The following is a 17,724-nucleotide window of genomic DNA, read 5'->3' on the forward strand; positions in this document are numbered from 1 at the left end:
GTTTTTCAGTTGTGAAACTACTGGCCATTTGGACTGTGCGTCCACAGCTATTAGGAAAGTTTAACCCATGAATGGACCAGCGAAATCCACGTGAATCCGATGCCTGGGTTTGGATGGCCATTTCCATGGATTAGCCTGGCTTGCGGCATTTTTGTCTGCATTTACTGGCATACTTTGCATTCTCTTACTGTTGTTTCAATGTCTCTGTCTATGGAGGGCCACCAGACATTCATCTGAGCCAATTCCTTCATTTGTACCATTCCTGGATAGTTGTGGCGCAGTTCTGATAACATTGTAGTTTGCCATTTGGCTGGAGTAATTGTACGGGTACCCTGTAGTAAACATCCTTCTTCGACTGATCATGGCAGTGTGTGTGGTAAAGTTTTGGATCTTCTGGGATGACTTCAAATTCCGGACATCCATTAAGGATGAAGTATAGGATCTTGCTTAATGCTGCCTCTTTTTGGGTTTCCTTTCCAATCATCTGGGCTGTAATGGGCAGTTGTTGAAGTTGTTCTTGGTTGACAGCTGCTGCCTCTGCTCTCCATTTAATGATTTCCCTTATTGTTCTGTCTCGGGTAGTGGCATGTGTGATAAGGCATCTGCATGGCTGTTGAGTGTTCCTGGTTTATATTTTATATCATAGTTATACACCGCTAGTAGCATGGCCCATCTTTGAATTCTGGTGGCAGCTAATACTGGTATACCTTTGTGTGGCCCCAGGATTAAATTAAGAGGCTTGTTGTCTGTGATCAGAGTAAATTTTTTTTCCGTAAAGATATTGGTGGAATTTTTTTACATCAAAAATTATAGCCAATCCTTCTTTTTCTAGTTGGGTGTAATTGCGTTCGCTTGTGGTTAATGTTTGCGAAGCGTACGCTACTGGTTGCTCATCTTTTTCTGTGATTTGGGATAGTATGGCTCCTAGTCCGACAGGTGAAGCATCCATGGCTAGTGTAACTTCTTTACTAGGGTCGAAGTGGATTAGCACCTCATTTGTTGATGTTAGTATTTCCTTTAGTTGATCGATTGTGTTTTTAGTTTCTGTGTTCCAGTACCATGTTTTATCTTTTTTTAAAGTTATTGGTTCATCAGGTTGCATAATGTAGACCTATTAGGGATTTGTTTTTGGTAATGATTTGACCGATGGATTGACAAGTCCTAGGAAGGACTGTAATTCTGATTTGTTGGTTAGGTATGGGGCCTTACGAATGGCTTCTGTTCCTGCTGGATTCATTTGCACCCCCTTGCTGTCGATTGTAAACTGAGGGGCGCGTGAAGACATACTTGTCTTTTGTAGTCTGGTTAAAAACCATTTCAATGTTTTGTAAGTGTTTACTCTTGTTTCGGCCCGTGATCATGATATCATCCAGGTAGCCCCCAACTGAGAGTCCATGTAATTATTTGTCCATTGTTGCTTGAAAAATCACAGGTGCTGCTGACATTCCATAAGGCCCGTGTACAGGTGAATAGTCCCAGATGGGGATTGATTGTCACATATTCCCTTGATTTTTTTTTTGTCCGATTCTATCTGTTGATATGCTTGTGACTGTCTTGAGTAAACTTATACCTCTCATTTTGTTGGTTTTAGATTGGTCACAGTGTTTGAGTTACCGAAAGAAAATAGACACACACACACACACACACACCCACACCGAGAGCAGTTCAGTTCATACAAGGCTTTATTACTAAATCTAAAGCTGAATTCACACTACAATATGCAAGCCCTTCCCAATTATACTTATCAACACCTGGACTGGTCCCAACTGCTGAAGCGAGGCAACGACTGCACACTTGTAGTAGGTTGTCGGGGCCCCAGTAGCAGCTTCTCCACCTCCCCCGACCGGGACGTTGGCTGGACTCTAGAAGTTCTTCTTGCTGAGAGATGTTACCACCTCTCGGAGAGTCTCAAACTTCAGCAGCGGGACCATGGCTAATATTACCCAAAAGTTGTTTACTTCAGATCTTATCTCCTTGAACAAATGATTTAATTATCTTCAAGGTCTCATGACAGTCTGCGACCAACAAAAGAAAACTGCATCTCTGGGCTTCATGGTGGAAGTTGGATAATGTCTACTGATTCATATGCATCCCTGGACCCCATAGTGTAAATTAGATAATGTCTTCTGATTCAACTGCATCCTGCCCCATGGTGGAATTTAGGTGTGTCTCCAGAATGGAGGACCATCGCCTTCCCAAGATCGTGTTATATGGCGAGCTCTCCACTGGCCACTGAGACAGAGGTGCACCAAAGAAGAGGTACAAGGACTGCTTAAAGAAATCTCTTGGTGCCTGCCACATTTGACCACCGCCAGTGGGCTGATATTGCCTCCAACCGTGCATCTTGGTGCCTCACAGTTCGGCGGGCTGCAACCTCCTTTGAAGAAGACCGCAGAGCCCACCTCACTGACAAAAGACAAAGGAGGAAAAACCCAACACCCAACCCCAAACAACCAATTTTCCCTTGCAACCACTGCAACCGTGCCTGCCTGTCTCACATCGGACTTGTCAGTCACCAACGAGCCATAAATCTTCATCCGCGAAACCAAACCAAAGGTGTAAATTAGATTATGTCTGCTGATTCTAAATAACAAGCAGATTCTCAGTCTTGTAGCTGCAGAAGTAAAAAAAAAACACAGTTTAAATCTTCCATTACAGTGACAAATCTAGTTTTGTGAATTTTTGCCCTCTGTTTAGTGCTTGGAACAATTCTTCTGCCTTGGCATTGGATATTCGGGTGTTTTGAGTGATGGATTGATGGTGACTTTGTACAGGTATACAATCCTTTATCCGGAACTCTTGTGGGGCAGTGTGTTCCGAATTTCAGATTTTTCCAGATTTCAGAACAAAAGCCAGCTGCCCCAGATTTAAGCCCGCCCGAATTGTGCTGCCATATCCACCCCTGTTCAGTCGCGCTGGCGTCTCTCTCTCTCCCCCTCACCCACCCAGGTTACACTGCCGTCTCTCCCCAGCCCACCCAAGTCGCGTTGCCATCTCTCTCCCCCCGCCCACCTGAGTCGTGCTGCCATCTCTCTCTTACACAGCTGTCCGTGACGCGCTGCCATCTCTCCCACCCCGCCCACCCAAGTCGCGCTGCCATCTCTCCCTCCTCCCCCGCACCCACCCGAGTCGTGCTCCTGTCTCTCTTCCCCCCCCACCCAATTTGCGCTGCCGCCTCTCTGTCCTCTCCCCCTGCCCAACCTAGTCGCACTGCCATCTCTCTCCCCCCTCGCCCACCCGAGTCGCGCTGTCGTCTCTCCCTCCCGCCCAACCTGGTTGCACTGCCGTCTCTCTTCCCCCCCCCCCCCCTTGCCCATCTGAGACTCTCCCCCTCTCCCCCCCTCCCCCCCTCCCCCCCCCCTCTCTCTCTCTCTCTCTCTCTCTCTCTCTCTCTCTCTCTCTCTCTCTCTCTCTCTCTCTCTCTCTTCCCCCCCCTGCTGTACCAGCACCAAATAACTTTTCTACATATAGGAGCCAATTGGCAGCTCTTCAAGATATTGCCAAAAAATACATTTAAAATGCAATTATTATTGTTGTATAAACACTGTGTAACCTAAATATAGGTTATATAACCTGTGAACCCTTCTCCATTAACAATGGCGTGAAGCAAGGCTGTGTTCTGGCACCAACCCTCTTTTCAATCTTCTTCAGCATGATGCTGAACCAAGCCATGAAAGACCCCAACAATGAAGACGCTGTTTACATCCGGTACCGCACGGATGGCAGTCTCTTCAATCTGAGGCGCCTGCAAGCTCACACCAAGACACAAGAGAAACTTGTCCGTGAACTACTCTTTGCAGACGATGCCGCTTTAGTTGCCCATTCAGAGCCAGCTCTTCAGCGCTTGACGTCCTGCTTTGCGGAAACTGCCAAAATGTTTGGCCTGGAAGTCAGCCTGAAGAAAACTGAGGTCCTCCATCAGCCAGCTCCCCACCATGATTACCAGCCCCCCCACATCTCCATCGGGCACACAAAACTCAAAACGGTCAACCAGTTTACCTATCTCGGCTGCACCATTTCATCAGATGCAAGGATCGACAATGCGATAGACAACAGACTCGCCAAGGCAAATAGCGCCTTTGGAAGACTACACAAAAGAGTCTGGAAAAACAACCAACTGAAAAACCTCACAAAGATAAGCGTATACAGAGCCGTTGTCATACCCACACTCCTGTTCGGCTCCGAATCATGGGTCCTCTACCGGCACCACCTACGGCTCCTAGAACGCTTCCACCAGCGTTGTCTCCGCTCCATCCTCAACATCCATTGGAGCGCTTACATCCCTAACGTCGAAGTACTCGAGATGGCAGAGGTCGACAGCATCGAGTCCACGCTGCTGAAGATCCAGCTGCGCTGGATGGGTCACGTCTCCAGAATGGAGGACCATCGCCTTCCCAAGATCGTGTTATATGGCGAGCTCTCCACTGGCCACCGTGACAGAGGTGCACCAAAGAAAAGGTACAAGGACTGCCTAAAGAAATCTCTTGGTGCCTGCCACATTGACCACCGCCAGTGGGCTGATATCGCCTCAACCGTGCATCTTGGCGCCTCACAGTTTGGCGGGCAGCAACCTCCTTTGAAGAAGACCGCAGAGCCTACCTCACTGACAAAAGGCAAAGGAGGAAAAACCCAACACCCAACCCCAACCCACCAATTTTCCCCTGCAACCGCTGCAATCGTGTCTGCCTGTCCCGCATCGGACTTGTCAGCCACAAACGAGCCTGCAGCTGACGTGGACTTTTTACCCCCTCCATAAATCTTCGTCCGCGAAGCCAAGCCAAAGAAAGAACCTAAATATAAATAAATATAAATAACCCAACCCCAACCAACCAATTTTCCCCTGCAGCCGCTGCAACCGTGTCTGCCTGTCCCGCATCGGACTTGTTAGCCACAAATGAGCCTGCAGCTGACGTGGACTTTTACCCCCTCCATAAATCTTCGTCCGCGAAGCCAAGCCAGAGAACCTAAATATCACATTGCAAAATCCCATAAACTTCAAAGGAAAGATATTTCAGTACTTCTTATACTGACCAGAATGTAAATTTAATAATTCTGCATGCTTTAATATAGTTATGGATAAAGAAGAGACTAGTCCTTGGGTGAAAGTGCTAAATTGAAGTAAGTCTAATTATAACAGTAATAGACAGACACTGAAAAAGAAATAGCTATTTAAGGGTAAATTCACATCTATCACAGGAATCTTTTAAAAGCTCGTTGTTTAGAGTTCAGGATTAGTTTGTTCCTCTGAGGATAAAAGATATGAATGGCAAGATTCAGGATCGTAGGATGACAAGGTCACCTTTTAAAAGTTTGGTCCTTTGTTACAAAATACAGTTTACAAGTTAGTTAAACAGAACAGCATTTAACTTCAGCATTTCAATAAATCAATCTGTACACACCAGTGGTTCTCAACCTTTTTCTTTCCATTCACATACTATTTTAATCCCTATGCCATCAGTGCTCTGTGATATTGCTTAAGGTGGTATGTGATTAGGAAGGGAAGGTTGAGAATCACTGCTTTAGACCCAATTGTTACTGAAATATTTTGTTTGAGAAAAATTGTTATTGGTCCATTTCCTTTGGAGTTATGAAACCATGCACATAATGAGTCATTTGGGTACGATTAAAGCAGTGGTTTTCAAACTTTTTCTTTCCATGCACATACCACCTTAAGTAATCCCCTACTAATCACAGTGCACTTAAAGTGGTATGTGCGTGGAAAGAAAAAGGTTGAGAACCACTAGTATTGGTGTAGCCCCCTGGGGCGCCTGTACTGATTACCCGGGATTTGCTTTCTGACAAATCTGGCATTGGGGTAAGTGCCTCCTGGAGAATTTTTGGCACCAACATGGCTCTTTCACTATTCTCATCATTCCCTCCTTTCTCACTTGTGTAAGAGACTGAAAATATGCAAGCAACAAGGGTAAAAATACATCAGATACACAAACTTGTCTGAGAGGCCTGAACCAAGGGTCCAGTGCGTACCGCTCTCAGAGGTGTCCCTCTGCATTTTGTGTACTTGGTCCATGTCTGGCAGGACCGTCCTTCCCATGAGGATTCTGTCTCCCTGTGGTAGTATGAGGGGAGACTCATAATACTTATGAGGTGGCAGCGAGTTTGGACGCCTGATCTGTTGCCGCATTTCCCTGGGAGACTGGATTATCTCCCGTTGTGTGGGCACTAAATTTAACAATGGCTAATGCAACCTGTTGTTGGAGTGCATTAATAAGGTTAAGGACAAAGGAAGGATTCTTAACAGGCATTCCAGTAGATGTAAGGTAGTCTCTATGGTGCCAGAGGGCACCAAAGTCATGGGCTGCATCAAAGGCATAACTGGAGTCTGTGTTGTGACAGTATTTAGAGGTGTTTTGGGAAGGATTATTAGAGTGGGTTGCACACAAACATTTTGAAGCACAGGACTTTTGCAGAGAATGTTTTTCAAAAAGAGCAACAAAGTTGCAGCATACAGCTTGCCTGGGAGAGCATGTGATTTTGGCAGGCGGACTGAACAGTTTTGCTCTTAGAGAGGGAGAGTGTGAAACAGGGAGAAAGGAGACAGAAATCAGTTCGAGAAGGACAAAGCTGGCAAACTTTTGGAAGACTGCCTAGTCAAGGGAGAAGACTAGCTGTCTGAAAGGTGACCTGAAAGAAAGAGGATCATCTGGAGAACCCTGAAGGGGGAAAGTTTCGTCGCAAGATAGATTGGAAAGGAATCAGGTGCAGATGTCCTGGAACCAAAGGAATCTCTCTCAGAAAACCAACAAGAACCGTCCTGAGTGGTAACCATTTGCCTGTTAAGCACCAAATACTGGCGAACTTTGTTAATGTTAACTTCTGTGCACAGTACAAGAATTGCCTGCAACCAGTGAGATTGGACTGTGATCCAATCTTTTCTAATCTTAAATACACATTATACACACCTGTGCTTAGTATTAGAGGGGGGATTAAGTAGGTTAGGTAGGTTAAGTAAGTAGGTTAAGTAGTAAGTTAAGTTTAAATGTTTTCTTGTTCAAATATAATTAAAAGCTACTTTTGTTTAAGTAACTCTGTATTGTGGTGCATATCTATTGGAGCTGGTTTTTGGGGTCCTCTGGATTCCGTAACAATGTAGATGGTCAATCTTTCAGTTTTACCTAGAATACAGGCAGAAAGTTCAGCTTGCTGTGCAGGAAGTGGGACCTGAAAGCGTGCTGCCTCAACTGTTTCTCCTTTGCCGGTAACTATAGCATACCCCAAAAGTCGTTGGCCAACCTGTGGGTCCATTGTAGAGGAACCATCAGCAAAAAAAATTTAGAATGGCATTATGAAGAGATTGATCTGACAGACCTACTCGAAAAGATGTCAACATTTAATTTACCTGAATGCAGTCAAGTGGTGGTGCTTCTAGGTGGTACGTTGGGTCTTCAAGAAAGGAAGCAGGGTTTATAGTACTGCAGTGGTGAAATTCTAGGTACGGACTATTTAGCAAGGAGGCTTTGTAGCATCTTAGCCATGCCTGGCTTAAATATTTGGTTTGGTCGATATTCATTAGAGCGGCAATACAGGCTGATGTAAAGTGATGTTGAAAGCAATGGATACCACAGCATGTATACTGTGCAGTGTCTGTGTGCAGGGCGGGTAGCCTTGAGCCACACCATCTAAGCAGGTCAAGTAATAGGAGACTGGGTGATGACTGTCACCGTGGTACTGCGTAAGAACTGCAGAAGCACAGTCCTTGATGGTAACATACAGCTGGAATAGCCAGTCGTAAGGGGGGGTCATCCTATTGCATGAGGGCAGTCTTAAAGAAATCAAAAGTCTTTTCCTGATCTTCATCTAGGTGAAATGGCAATGGTGATTTGGAGGAGGCAGGGGGTGTCAGGTGTTTTGTCATCAGTGTCACATCGGGAATCCATTGGCGGCAGAAGTTTACAAGGCCTAGGATAATGGGCTTCACCCAATCAGGTGTCAGGGCTCTCTCCATCGCGCTGTTGGATCCCCAAAAACAACTGTTTCCTTCGGTAATCTTTCAACGGGGTATGATGTACCCCCCCCCCCCCCCCCAGGAATGTAGAACCTGGAGCACATTACTGGCATGATCTGAGCTTGCAAGCAATAGGTCATCTACATATTGTATTACTGTAGAATTTCCTAGTTGCTGGAGGCCCCTTCAGCTGTTTGGCTAAAACTAAGACGAGTCCAGGTGTATTGGGACCCTTCATAAGTAAAGGTGAATAGAAACTGCGAGTCTTGGTGTATTGGTGCAGCAAAAAATGCGTTTTGTAAGTTGATTACTGTGAAGAATTTAGCTGAGGCCGGTATCTGGCTAAGGATTATAATTGGATTTGGAACCAGTGCATGCATGGGCAACACAATCTTGTTGATTGCCCTGAGGTCATACACTAACTGCCACTCCGTGTGCCCAGGTTTCGGTACTGGGAAAATGGGCATGTTGCAGGGAACGAGGATTCGCTGGTGACCGAATCAGAGATCACACTTCTTCTGCACCCTCTGGCTTAAGAGAATACTATAGTACAAATGGAAGCTGAACTCCAATTTTAAGCATTACTCTTACAAGCATGCAGTTGGTCAAGCCAACCTCACGAGAGGTGGGCCACGAAAAGTATACTTCATTGCTTTCTTCCTTGGTGAGCAGCTGATGTCTGCGTACCATTCCATGGGAGAGGTGCTCCTTGTATTCCTCCTTTTGTGCTTCATTCTGTAACATGTAAGTGAGGTGTCCCAGCTCCTTTGTTCCTTTGACCAAGGTTAACTGAGGTAGTAATGTGAGGTGCGGTTAGTGAGTTACTTTGTTTCTATAGGTCGCTTCCCATCTGGACTATTATTGCCATGCCAGGATCTCCAGACACCTCTCCTATCATTCGGACTGATACCACCATCCCCAGGCATGGTTCAAAATACTCAGCCATTTCTGTGTTGCAGCCGTGGGGTTGTAATACAGGATTACATGTGGGTCCAAAGTATTACCAAAAAGTGCAAAGTCCACGGCCCACCATTGAGGCGTCAAGAGTTCCGACAGCATCATATGACCTATCACCTAAGTCATATGGCATAATCAGAACTCAAAATATCAGCTTTGAGCGCCATGAGCAAATCTCTTCAAGCTAGATTACACCCTAATCCAGGGGTAATGGAAAAGGTGATCATGCAGTTCACCTGGCTGTGTTAGTCTGAACACCCTTGCCTTCCCATCCAATCTTGATAGCCTGGTCTCTTTGTTAGAAAGAGGGATCTGCAGAGAATCCACCATCTCCTCATCCAGGGTTGAGGATGTTGCCCTGATATCAATCAAAAATGGAACTCTGTTCCCTCGTAACTGCATTTCTACCATTGGTTCCTCATCAGGGTTTGCGATAAGGGTAAAAGGTATTGGACAGGAGCATCAATGTCTACTTGCCCCATCAGGGTTCTCCAGATGATAACCTCTTTCAAGCTACTACAGAATTCCTTTCTGTTCCACTTATTCCAAGAGAAAATCAGTCAGATAGCACTTCCAGCCCATCCACTGCTCTGGAGCTTTCTTTTTCAACAAGCTTCCTGGCTTGCACTGTTCAGCTGCTTTCAGTGTCACACACTCTGGCTGAGAGAGCTTGTCTCCTCTCCCTCTCTCTCTCTCCAACTGCCAACTGCCAGAAAGCCCATGTGATTTTTCTCACTTGCAAAAACCCCTACCTTCTTCAGCAAACAACAGGAGTTATCCTTCTGCTCCCATCTGTTGTCTTGGATAAACAAAGCCCAGAAGTGGCCTTTCTGTGAGCACCGTGTAAGTACTTGCAAACAGCCAGTTTGTCTCCTCTTCCAAACAATGGTCTATTCACTTCATGACATCATTTCAATTAGCACCTACTTGTGAAATGTGCATAGCATTCTCCAGAGATCCTGCAATGTTACTGAATATGAATTCTTCAGTATTTCAAATAAGATCTGTTTTAAAATGTGTGTATGTATGTAACTAATCTTACTAAATTCCTCCCAATATTTATCCATTACACACTCTGCCTGTAATACTTTCCACCCCTTCAATTTACCATCTTTGTCATTTACCTCAATACCTTTTTTACAGACATTATTCTTCCAAATTTTATCTCTCCTCTTCTCTGTCTCCTGTTTCCATTCTTTAATTAATCTTTTCCATTTAGCACCGACTCCCTTTTCCCACATCAACATTTCTGCCTTCTTTATCGTACCACCTATGGGCTATACTTCATCCCCCAATCGCTTTGTCAACTTATAACTTAAAACTCTATCATCTTTGCTGTTCTTAGGATTTAAGTAATACATATGTTGTATAGGTGTTGCACCATCGCTTTTATCAAAATTATTACCCATATTCAAAAGTTTAGTCAGTCAAACCTCTTACAACAGGGAATTGAACCTTGTACTTAAACTGTGCCTTTATTACTGGACCGACAGGGACTCTAACCCTGTGTATCATGAAAGGAAACTCTAACCCCTACCAAAAAGAGGGACTCAAACCCTCAGGGGACTTCCTTCTTCTTTGGCTTGGCTTCGCGGACGAAGATTTATGGAGGGGGTAAAAAGTCCACGTCAGCTGCAGGCTCGTTTGTGGCTGACAAGTCCGATGCGGGACAGGCAGACACGGTTGCAGCGGTTGCAGGGGAAAATTGGTTGGTTGGGGTTGGGTGTTGGGTTTTTCCTCCTTTGCCTTTTGTCAGTGAGGTGGGCTCTGCGGTCTTCTTCAAAGGAGGTTGCTGCCCGCCAAACTGTGAGGTGCCAAGATGCACGGTTTGAGGTGTTAACAGCCCACTGGCGGTGGTCAATGTGGCAGGCACCAAGAGATTTCTTTAGGCAGTCCTTGTACCTTTTCTTTGGTGCACCTCTGTCACGGTGGCCAGTGGAGAGCTCGCCATATAACACGATCTTGGGAAGGCGATGGTCCTCCATTCTGGAGACGTGACCCATCCAGCGCAGCTGGATCTTCAGCACCACAAATCACGAAAGGGGACTCTAACCCTGACCACATCACAAAAGGGGACTCTAACCCCAATATTCAATTACGAAGAGGGACTCGAACCCTGTGGCCAATATTTTACAAGGGATCTCGGCAGAGAACCACATCAATGTCTGACGAGGGACCACAATGTTCTTGGGAGCTTCTGTGGGAGGTTGGCCATAAGGGATCTGACTTTGAGCTCAAAATTCTCCACTTCTGGTCCCAGTAATGTTGTAGCCGCTTATTCAGTGATGGTCCCAACAAGATCCTGCTGACTATGCCAATTTTAAAGTTTGTTCCCCTGTAACAAAATACAATTTACAAGGTAGTTAAACAGAACACCATTTATTACTTTCATCCAGGATGGGAGTGGCAGAACTCAGCGGTATTCTACTTGATAATGCTTTGCTCTGAGTGCCCACTCAATTTGTGTAATACAAAAAGGGACTTGTATACAATTCAGACTGATCAAAGTTTTCCAAATTTGGAATTGCATTTCATTTAATGAAACAGCATTCTTCAGCAAGTAATGGTATCCCATTCAACCAGTGTTATCAGCAGATTCAACCCTTATCTTCAGTATACAAGGCAGCTTCTAGCTATTTAATTTCATCATTCTCTTTAAAAGCATCTCACAACCATTTCAGTTTAGCAGTAGCTGCATCTTGTCATCTTAAAATGTTAAGTTCATCAAATTAAGGCACATTTAGTCAATAAGAAATGGGGGCTGAAATCAGACAAAGCCCTTTGGGAATATAAAGGAAACAGGAAAGAACTTGATCAACAAATTAGGGCTAAAAGGAGCCATGAAAGTAACATCAAAGCATTTTGTACCTATATTAGGATCATGAGGGTGGTTAGGGAATGGGTAGGTCCACTTGTGGCTAAAGGAGAGAATCTATGGAGTGAAGAAATGGGTACTTTGCCTCAATATTCTTAAGGAGAAGGATGTGGATGAGAGTGAGATTAGGGAAGGGTATACTGATATTCCAGAACAACCATTTGCATGGAGCCATATGTATCCACCATGCCTCCCACCCCTACCCACCCTAGGGGCCACAGGACATTTAAAAGGGGGAGGAGACACAAACTGAACTCAAAGCATTTTTATGTAGGTAGGAGAAAAATATGGAAGAAACCAACTTAACTTGACTGCCTCATAGGGAAGGGGTCTCATACATTTTGAGCAGTGTTCTAAGGGGGCCATAGCCAAAAAAAAAGGCTGTTCTAGAATATCTTAATATTAAGAACAAAGAGTTGGTTGGTGCCTTGCAAAGAATTAAGGTGGATGTGTTCCAAGAGCTTGATGGGATTTATCCTAGGATACTGAGGAAAGCAAGAGAGGAGATTGCTGGGGCCTTAATATCTCTGTTTCCGTATCAACAATATTGTTCCTTTGTTAATAAAGACCACAGGAAAACAAGAAGTAATCAATAAGTGAGTCATACATCAGTAGTAGGGAAATTATTGTAGAACATTCATATGCCAGGGAAACTTGCACAGAAGTCATGACTTTGTGCTGGGGATGCTCTGTCTCACAAATTTGATCAAATTTTTTGAGGATGTGGAAAAGATGATGGAAGTAGAAGAGTGGATATTGCCTGCATGGACTTTACTAAAGTATCTGACAAGGTTTCTCCTGATTGACTTGTCTAGAAACTTGAGTCACATGGGATCTATGGTGAATTAGTAAATCGAATACAAAATTGGCTTGGACATATTGATAGTGGACAGTAGTTCAGGAATGTTTTTCTGACTGGAAGTCTGTGACTAGTGGTGTTCTGCAAGGATCAGAATTGGAACCTCTGAGAGTCATTTCATGTGAGCACCCTGCGGACCCGGAATCCATATTTGGTGTCAGAAGTGGGGTTCCAAAGACTCATCAGATCTTTGGTGGATGGAACGAAGCGAGGGCTCCTGGTGCAGACCAAGAGATGGGCCCGCGGAGTGAGTATATCTTATCCTCTCCATTTTCTCTGCTCTGAACCGGGTACTTTTGCATGTTTCTGTAACTGGAGACTCTGAGTTCCGATCGGTGAAAAGTTGGATCAGTGTGAGAGCTCGGGGAGCTCAGTTAAGAGTTTGGGGAACTTGGCGGTCCGGGACCATGGTTGAATAGGAGCTCCGATAAGGGACCTTAATACAGACAATGTGTGAGAAATATCCAAAAGATGAGAAGACTATATGGAAATAGAAAAGGTGGGGGGGGGGCCTTTGAATAAGAGATTAGGTAAAATTGGTGGCCTTTAGGAGGTACATGGGATGATGAACTAATTAAAGAGGCACAACAGTTGATTTGGAAGTGTATATCAAATGAGAAAGCTAGAAATATAATAGGAAAATGGCACCTACTGACACAAGAAAGAAAAGAGAGATAAGCTTGCAAGTTGGCAGACTTCTGACACCAAATGGGGATTTCTGGTCCACAGGGTGCTTGCATGAAACGACTCACTTCAACTTGGTTGGTTGGTCCTTGATCTGCAGATTGGGTCACTTTTACTCACTGCCACCATTCAGGAAATACCATTCAGGAGTCAGTGACAAAAGTCCCCCCGAACAGCGAAAATACATTTTTTTAAATCCTGATCCATAGCATACTGTATAATGTTACACCATTCAAAAAAGACCTCATCTTTTAATATCCAATAGTTAGAGCCTCGCATATGCAAAGTATCTCTAAGTTAGTATGCTTGCAGTATAATATTTTACCGATCATAAGACGGGAGCTTATCAATACCTAGTAGCTAGTTTCTCGCATATGCGGTCTCAGGGTGCCAATCAGTGCAGGAGCATATCAACAAGTGCTCTATTGTTCTCTCAGATGCTGCTGCGACCTTCATTGCTCTGACATATTTTGTGTGTCAGCTTTTTGCTAATTTATTCCTTTTGCAGTTTTCCCATCATGTTGTAGAGCCCGACTACATTATACTAGCCCCTAGCTCTACCTACAGTTTAGCCAACTTCCTTTGGCCAGAAATCCAGGCCACCCGAGAATCCGGAAATCTCGACAATTAGAACATAGAACACTGCAGCACAGTACAGACTCTTTGGCCCTTGATGAAATGCCGACCCATGTATTCCTGAAAAAAATACTAAACCCACCCTACTCCATGACTATCTATTTTTCTTCCATTCATATGCCTGCCTAAAAGTCTCTTAAATGACCCTAATGTTTCAGGCTCCACCACTATCCCTAGCAAGGTATTCCAGGCACCCACAACTCCCTGTGTAAATGAACTTACCCCTGATGTCTCCCCTAAATTTTCCTCCCTTCACTTTGTACAGATGTCCTCTGGTGTTTGCTACTCCTGTCCTGGGAAAAAGGTGCTGGGCATCTAATTTTTCTGTGTCTCTCATAATCTTGTAGACTTCTTTTAAGTCACATTTCATCCTTCTTCGCACCAAAGAGAAAAGCCCTAGTTCTGCTAACCTCGTAAGACATATTTTCAATCCTGGCAACATCCTGGTAAATCTCCCCTCCATAACTTACACACATCCTTCCTATAATGAGGTGACCAGAACTGAATACAGTATTCCAAGTGTGGTCTCACTGGAGATTTAGAAAGATTCGTGGAGCTGCACCAGGGATTTAGAGAGCTCCATTATATTAGTTTTTGGGCGCTCTTCACCCAGGCAGCAATTTCTATAATACACCTCCCTGAGTGTCTATTTCTCAGCCTTTTTTTTCTACCCTCCCACCTATAACCACCAATGACCGCATGTCTGTTGAGCTGTGCTCCTCCCCTTGTCCCTCGGGACCACTGAACATTACAGCACAACAACAGACCTTTTGGGCCTTCTAGTCTGTTCCTGAACTATTATGCCTAGACCCACTGAACTGCACCCAATCCATATTCCCCCAACCCATCTATGTACCTGTCCAACTTTTTTTAAATGTTAAAATTTAGTCAGTTGGCAGCTCGTTTCACGCACCCACTATTCTGTGTGAAAAGGTTCCCCCAATTGTTTAAACTTTTTCGCTTTCACCCTTATCCCATTTTCTCTCTATCTCAGTGGAAAAAGCCTACTTGCATTTATTCTGTCAATTCCCCCCAATTTTGTACACCTGTATCAAATTTTACCTCATTCTTCTACACTCATAGAATAAAATCCTAACCTGTTTAACCTTTATCTTTAACTCAATTCCTCAAGTCCCAGCAACATCCAAGTAAATCTCTGCACTCTTTCAATCTTATTGATATCTTTCATGTAGCTAGGTGGAAAGATTGATTCTCTCCTTTCTACCCCCCTCCCTCTTCTTTTTGCTCATGTCTTGACAAAGAGCTCAGTCCAGAAAAAAATGTTACCCTTTACTTTCTATAGATGCTGCGTGACCTGCTGACTTTCTCCAGGATAAAAGAGGAGTTACTGGGCGTCTTAAAACACATAAATCCTCAGGGCCTAGTGTATTCTTGGAAGGCAGAGAAGAAAATGCAGGAATATTTGTATCATAATTTGTCATGGATTCGGAGCTGGAAGTCTGGAGGGTGGATAATATGCCTTTATTCAAAACAAAAGCTGCAAGGACAGACTAATGAGTTTAACATTCATTTTGGGTAAATTCCTTAGGATTCTAAAGGACAGGACTCTCAAGCATTTGGAAAGGTAAGGACTGACCAGAGATGGGCAGAATGGCTTTGAGCATGAGAAATAGTGTGTCATGAATTTCATTGTTTGAAAAGTTGTCCAAAAAGATTGATGAGACGAGGGTAATAGTCATTGTTTGTAGGATTTTAGCAAGATCTCTAGCATGGTAGGCTATCCTGGAGATCAGTTCGAATGGAATCCAGGAATTCAATTAATTGGATTTGGATCAGCTGGAAAAATGGCCTGAAAAATGGCAGATGGAATTTAATGCAGACAAGTGTGAGGTGTTGCATTTTGGAAGGACAAGCCAAGAAAAGACCTACATGGTAAATGGTAGAGCACTGAGGAGTGCAGTAGAATAGAGGGATCTGGGAATACACATACATAATTCCTTGAAAATAGTGTCACAGGGGCAAAGAATTGTAAAGAGAACTTTTGGCATATTGGCCTTCATAAATCAAAAGTATTGAGTATGGGAATTGGGATGATATGGTGAAGTTGTATAAGGCATTGGTGAGGCCAAATTTGGAGTATTGTGTGCAGTTTTCATTACCTAACTACAGGAAAGGTATCAATAAGATAGAAAGAGTGCAGAGAAGATTTACCTCGATGTTGCCTGGACTTCATGAAAAGGAAGCCACAGGAAAAGGTTAAACAGATTAAAACTTTTTTCCCTGGAGTGTGGAAGAATGAGGGGAGATTTGATGGAGGTATTTAAATTTATGAGGGGGATAGACAGTAATTGTAGATAGGCTTTTTTCACTGAGAGTAGGTGAGATACAAACCAGAGGACATGGGTTAAGAGTGAAAAGGGAAAGGTTTAAGAAGAACATGTGGGGAACTTCTTCACGCAGAGAGCAGTGGAATGTAGAAACGAGCTGCCAGCTGAAGAGGTGAATGTGGGTTTAAGAAGAACATTTAAGAAGAATTTGGACAAGTACATGGATAGGAGAGGTATGGAGGGCTATGGGACTGGGTGCAGATCAGTGGGACTAGGCAAAAAAAAAATGGTTCAGCACATACTAGAAAGGCTGAAAGGGCCTGTTTCTGTGCTGTAATGTTCTGTGGTTCAATGGATACAGAAGGGGCTTGATAGTTGGTAGAGGAGGACTGTTATTTATATTGGTCTGTGATGTGCCACAGGGATTGGTGTTGGGTCCATTGTTGTTAACTATATTAAGAACTTGGATGACAATGCAGCATTAATAAGTTTGCAGATGACACCAAAATTGAAGGTTGGAGTGGATAGTCAAGAGGTTATCTGAGATTACAACAGGATCTAGATGAATCAGGAAATTAGGGCAAGGAATTGCAAATGGAATTTAACTCGGAAAAGTGTAAGGTGTGCAATTTTGAGTAGGGATTCGCTCTTCCTCTAAATTGGCATTACATTTGTAACAATATTAATAGTTGGGGAGAATTTATAAGATTTAGAGTAGGTCACATACATACACACATTTTAAAACAGATCTTATTTCTTATTTGAAAGACTGAAGAATTCACATTGCAAGATCTCTGGAGAATGTAAACATCTTTCACAAGTAGGTGTTAATTGAACTGTCATAAAATGCTTGACCATTGTCTTGCTGGAGTCATGCTGTCTATCGGTACTCTTTCTGCAAAGAGCTCACAGAAAGGTCAATTCTGGATTGTTTACCTAAGGTAACAACAGATGGAGCAGAAGAAAGAACTCCAGTTTTTTGCTGGGGAAGGTGGGGGCTTTGCAAGACATGAGTCACATGCTCTCTTTGGAGTTTCATTTGGAAAAGAGAGAGTTTAACAGCTCAGTCAGTCAGTGAGTGGGACACTGACCAGTAACTGAAAAGTGCAATCCAGGGAAAACCATTTGAAACTGATGAAAGCAAGTTCCAGAGCAGTAGATGGCTGGAAGTGCTATCTGTCTGATGTTTCTCTTGAAATAGAGGAAGGAATGGAACTCTGTGGTAGCTTGAAGAAAGAGGTTACCATCTAGAAGACCCTGATGGGGCAAGTTTCATCAGTGAGACCCTGAGGTGATTAGTGGTGTTACCTCAGTTGTGGAAATCCTGGAGCAACAAATATCTCTCTGCAAACCCTACAAGAACCTTCCTCTTCCTGAGCGGTAAACATTTACCTTTTGAGCACCAAGCCTGGTGAACTTTATACATGCTAAATTCTGTGCACAGTATGATGATTGTCTGCAA

The 17,724-nt window shown here is 43.9% G+C and overlaps 1 protein-coding gene across 2 annotated transcripts in view; it reads left to right on the top strand.

Annotated features, from left to right (window-relative positions):
• exosc8 (exosome component 8) overlaps positions 1 to 17,724 on the top strand; it is a 62,834-nt gene that overhangs the window by 11,300 nt on the left and 33,810 nt on the right. The gene's annotated exons all lie outside the window — the stretch shown is intronic.

This window comes from Narcine bancroftii, chromosome 7 (assembly GCF_036971445.1).
Source record: "Narcine bancroftii isolate sNarBan1 chromosome 7, sNarBan1.hap1, whole genome shotgun sequence".
NCBI lineage: Eukaryota > Metazoa > Chordata > Chondrichthyes > Torpediniformes > Narcinidae > Narcine > Narcine bancroftii.